This window comes from Oncorhynchus mykiss, chromosome 30 (assembly GCF_057628025.1).
Source record: "Oncorhynchus mykiss isolate SJ-2025 chromosome 30, ASM5762802v1, whole genome shotgun sequence".
In the NCBI taxonomy this organism is placed as follows: Eukaryota; Metazoa; Chordata; class Actinopteri; order Salmoniformes; family Salmonidae; genus Oncorhynchus; species Oncorhynchus mykiss.
In genome coordinates, this window is record NC_143051.1 from 1,793,477 (window position 1) to 1,799,472 (window position 5,996).

The following is a 5,996-nucleotide window of genomic DNA, read 5'->3' on the forward strand; positions in this document are numbered from 1 at the left end:
GCTGGAGCGCGTGCTACGGGTGGGTATTGTTATCGTGACCAGTGAGATACACCTGCTGGAGCGCGTGCTACGGGTGGGTATTGTTATCGTGACCAGTGAGATACACCTGCTGGAACGCGTGCTACGGGTGGGTATTGTTATCGTGACCAGTGAGATACACCTGCTGGAGCGCGTGCTACGGGTGGGTATTGTTATCGTGACCAGTGAGATACACCTGCTGGAACGCGTGCTACGGGTGGGTATTGTTATCGTGACCAGTGAGATACACCTGCTGGAGCGCGTGCTACGGGTGGGTATTGTTATCGTGACCAGTGAGATACACCTGCTGGAACGCGTGCTACGGGTGGGTATTGTTATCGTGACCAGTGAGATACACCTGCTGGAGCGCGTGCTACGGGTGGGTATTGTTATCGTGACCAGTGAGATACACCTGCTGGAACGCGTGCTACGGGTGGGTATCGTTATCGTGACCAGTGAGATACACCTGCTGGAGCGCGTGCTACGGGTGGGTATTGTTATCGTGACCAGTGAGATACACCTGCTGGAGCGCGTGCTACGGATGGGTATTGTTATCGTGACCAGTGAGATACACCTGCTGGAGCGCGTGCTACGGGTGGGTATTGTTATCGTGACCAGTGAGATACACCTGCTGGAGCGCGTGCTACGGGTGGGTATCGTTATCGTGACCAGTGAGATACAGCTGCTGGAACGCGTGCTACGGGTGGGTATTGTTATCGTGACCAGTGAGATACACCTGCTGGAGCGCGTGCTACGGGTGGGTATCGTTATCGTGACCAGTGAGATACACCTGCTGGAGCGCGTGCTACGGGTGGGTATTGTTATCGTGACCAGTGAGATACAGCTGCTGGAACGCGTGCTACGGGTGGGTATCGTTATCGTGACCAGTTAGCTGAGATAAGGTTGAGCTTTACCTAGCATAGACTTATAGATGATCTGGAGCCAGTGGGTCTAGAGCATACAGTGGTGGGTGGTATAAGGTGCTTTAGTAACAAAACGGATGGCACTGTGATAAACTGCATCCAGTTTGCTGAGTAGAGTATTGGAAGCTATTTTGTAGATGACATCGCCGAAGTCGAGGATCGGTAGGATAGTCAGTTTTACTGGGGTAAGTTTGACAGCATGAGTGAAGGAGGCTTTGTTGCGGAATAGAAAGCCTATTCTAGATTTGATATGTTTGATATGAGTCTGGAAGGAGAATTTACAGTCAACCCAATCCCGAGCCCTACCCATGCCCGCGAAGTTCAAAGCACTACCATACCCAGGCCTGATTTCTTCTGAGACATTTTAGCCTCAGCCCTGCCTGAAACCCAAAACCTCAGTTAGTAAATCCATCAGCTGCTCCTCTGTGCCTGTCACTCCTGCACACAGCTCGCTCTGCATGCACTCTTCTCGTGGCGGCTCTGTGAGTATCCATAGCAACGGATCCACTTGAGATGTTTTGTTCAATGACGAGACATTAGAGAGCAGTTAGCTGTGGATTATTATTATTAGACATGATTATTTTCTGGTGAAATAATCTATCCTGTTTTATATTTGAAGCACTTCTAACACTATGTTATGATCTTAGTCAGATATGACTGTACTGAGCAGCAGAGCACGAGCAAATGGCTCAGCTTTAAAATGTAAGTGATCAATTTAGTGATACCCTGCATAGCAGTAACTCGATGTATAATGTCGGGGTCAGGTAGGAGAGGTCTAAGACAAATATACAATACACAACAGAATATGAAACAAATTTGATATTTATTCAATTTTTCCACACATTTACAATATACATATTTACATGTTTTTATATTAACTAATATATTATCTTTAACCGATGTGGCCAAACCTTCAGGTCGTGTCACAAATACAGAATTCAGAGTGCCATATAAATGTTGTTCACTCATGCCAGTTAAAGTCTATTTGCTTGTACACGTGGCTCACCCTGTGGCGAACTGCGTTTCAAAGGAAATAGAAAACATCAGAGATCTTCTAATTCAAAAAGAAAAACAATATAAATCTTATCATTGAAATCCTAATAAAACCAACAGTTGATTGTAGATTAATTTGTCTAAACCGTTTTGAGGAAACACACTAGCTGGGCCACAACAGACAAGAGGAGAATCAATGGTAGACAAAGCACTAAGGAGAGGGAACTTCACTGTCATAGGAGAATGAATGGTAGACTGAGCACTAAAGAGAGGGAACTTCACTGTCATAGGAGAATCAATGGTAGACTGAGCACTAAGGAGAGGGAACTTCACTGTCATAGGAGAATGAATGGTAGACTGAGCACTAAAGAGAGGGAACTTCACTGTCATAGGAGAATGAATGGTAGACTGAGCACTAAAGAGAGGGAACTTCACTGTCATAGGAGAATGAATGGTAGACTGAGCACTAAAGAGAGGGAACTTCACTGTCATAGGAGAATGAATGGTAGACTGAGCACTAAAGAGAGGGAACTTCACTGTCATAGGAGAATGAATGGTAGACTGAGCACTAAAGATAGGGAACTTCACTGTCATAGGAGAATGAATGGTAGACTGAGCACTAAAGAGAGGGAACTTCACTGTCATAGGAGAATGAATGGTAGACTGAGCACTAAAGAGAGGGAACTTCACTGTCATAGGAGAATCAATGGTAGACTGAGCACTAAGGAGAGGGACCTTCACTGTCATAGGAGAATCAATGGTAGACTGAGCACTAAAGAGAGGGAACTTCACTCTCATAGGAGAATGAATGGTAGACTGAGCACTAAAGAGAGGGAACTTCACTGTCATAGGAGAATGAATGGTAGACTGAGCACTAAGGAGAGGGACCTTCACTGTCATAGGAGAATGAATGGTAGACTGAGCACTAAGGAGAGGGACCTTCACTGTCATAGGAGAATGAATGGTAGACTGAGCACTAAAGAGAGGGAACTTCACTGTCATAGGAGAATGAATGGTAGACTGAGCACTAAGGAGAGGGACCTTCACTGTCATAGGAGAATCAATGGTAGACTGAGCACTAAGGATAGGGAACTTCACTGTCATAGGAGAATGAATGGTAGACTGAGCACTAAGGAGAGGGACCTTCACTGTCATAGGAGAATGAATGGTAGACTGAGCACTAAAGAGAGGGAACTTCACTGTCATAGGAGAATGAATGGTAGACTGAGCACTAAAGAGAGGGAACTTCACTGTTATAGGAGAATGAATGGTAGACTGAGCACTAAGGAGAGGGACCTTCACTGTCATAGGAGAATCAATGGTAGACTGAGCACTAAAGAGAGGGAACTTCACTGTCATAGGAGAATGAATGGTAGACTGAGCACTAAGGAGAGGGAACCTCACTGTCATAGGAGAATTAATGGTAGACTGAACACTAAGGAGAGGGACCTTCACTGTCATAGGAGAATGAATGGTAGACTGAGCACTAACCTCCTAACATGGCTACAGTTTAATCTGCCTCACCTGAAGCCCATTCTGGTGGGAAGCTGATATTGACCACCAAGTGCTAACAGTCAGTATCTGGACAACGTGTGAAATCCTTAATAATCTACGTGATATCAACAGAGAGGTATATTTTCTGGGTGATTTAAATATTGACCGGCTTTCATCAAACTGCCCACTCAAGAAAAACCTTCAAACTGTAACCAGTGCCTGCAACCTGTCAACCTACCAGGGTCGTTACAAACAACCGTGTTCAGTTTACCAGCCTACCTACCAGGGTAGTTACAAACAGCACAGGAAGGAAATCATCAACATGTATTGATCACATCTTTACTAATACTGCAGAAATATGATTGAAAGCAGTATCCAGATCCATCAGAAGTAGTGATCACAATATAGTATAGCAATATCTATGAAAACCAAAGTTCCAAAGGCTGGGCCTAATATAGTGTATAAGAGGTCAGGCTGGGCCTAATATAGTGTATAAGAGGTCAGGCTGGGCCTAATATAGTGTATAAGAGGTCAGGCTGGGCCTAATATAGTGGATAAGAGGTTATACAATACCTTTTGTAGTGATTCCTATGTTGTTGATGTAAAGAATAATTGCTGGTCAGTGGTGTGTAATGAGGAGCAACCAGACGCTGCTGGTCTGTGGTGTGTAATGAGGAGCAACCAGACGCTGCTGGTCTGTGGTGTGTAATGAGGAGCAACCAGACGCTGCTGGTCTGTGGTGTGTAATGAGGAGCAACCAGACGCTGCTGGTCTGTGGTGTAATGAGGAGCAACCAGACGCTGCTGGTCTGTGGTGTGTAATGAGGAGCAACCAGACGCTGCTGGTCTGTGGTGTGTAATGAGGAGCAACCAAACGCTGCTGGTCTGTGGTGTGTAATGAGGAGCAACCAGACGCTGCTGGTCTGTGGTGTGTAATGAGGAGCAACCAGACGCTGCTGGTCTGTGGTGTGTAATGAGGAGCAACCAAACGCTGCTGGTCTGTGGTGTGTAATGAGGAGCAACCAGACGCTGCTGGTCTGTGGTGTGTAATGAGGAGCAACCAAACGCTGCTGGTCTGTGGTGTGTAATGAGGAGCAACCAAACGCTGCTGGTCTGTGGTGTGTAATGAGGAGCAACCAAACGCTGCTGGTCTGTGGTGTGTAATGAGGAGCAACCAGACGCTGCTGGTCTGTGGTGTGTAATGAGGAGCAACCAGACGCTGCTGGTCTGTGGTGTGTAATGAGGAGCAACCAGACGCTGCTGGTCTGTGGTGTGTAATGAGGAGCAACCAAACGCTGCTGGTCTGTGGTGTGTAATGAGGAGCAACCAAACGCTGCTGGTCTGTGGTGTGTAATGAGGAGCAACCAAACGCTGCTGGTCTGTGGTGTGTAATGAGGAGCAACCAAACGCTGCTGGTCTGTGGTGTGTAACGAGGAGCAACCAGACGCTGCTGGTCTGTGGTGTGTAATGAGGAGCAACCAAACGCTGCTGGTCTGTGGTGTGTAATGAGGAGCAACCAAACGCTGCTGGTCTGTGGTGTGTAACGAGGAGCAACCAGACGCTGCTGGTCTGTGGTGTGTAATGAGGAGCAACCAAACGCTGCTGGTCTGTGGTGTGTAATGAGGAGCAACCAAACGCTGCTGGTCTGTGGTGTGTAATGAGGAGCAACCAGACGCTGCTGGTCTGTGGTGTGTAATGAGGAGCAACCAGACGCTGCTGGTCTGTGGTGTGTAATGAGGAGCAACCAGACGCTGCTGGTCTGTGGTGTGTAATGAGGAGCAACCAGACGCTGCTGGTCTGTGGTGTGTAATGAGGAGCAACCAGACGCTGCTGGTCTGTGGTGTGTAATGAGGAGCAACCAAACGCTGCTGGTCTGTGGTGTGTAATGAGGAGCAACCAGACGCTGCTGGTCTGTGGTGTGTAATGAGGAGCAACCAGACGCTGCTGGTCTGTGGTGTGTAATGAGGAGCAACCAGACGCTGCTGGTCTGTGGTGTGTAACGAGGAGCAACCAGACGCTGCTGGTCTGTGGTGTGTAATGAGGAGCAACCAGATGCTGCTGGTCTGTGGTGTGTAATGAGGAGCAACCAGACGCTGCTGGTCTGTGGTGTGTAATGAGGAGCAACCAGACGCTGCTGGTCTGTGGTGTGTAATGAGGAGCAACCAGACGCTGCTGGTCTGTGGTGTGTAATGAGGAGCAACCAGACGCTGCTGGTCTGTGGTGTGTAATGAGGAGCAACCAGACGCTGCTGGTCTGTGGTGTGTAATGAGGAGCAACCAGACGCTGCTGGTCTGTGGTGTGTAATGAGGAGCAACCAGACGCTGCACTTGACATAATATATGAAATTGCTTATTCCAGTTACTAATAAACATGAAAGGGACTGTAAAAACTGTTACATTCCCTTAGATTGGCGAGGAATTAAAGAAATGTTATGGTTGAGAAGGATGAGGCAAAAGGAATGGCCAATAAGTCTGGCTGCACAACCGATTGGCAAACATACTGCAAAGTATACAACCAAAATAACCTTCTCAAATGTGCCACAAAAGAAAAGAAAAAAATCCCCCTTGAA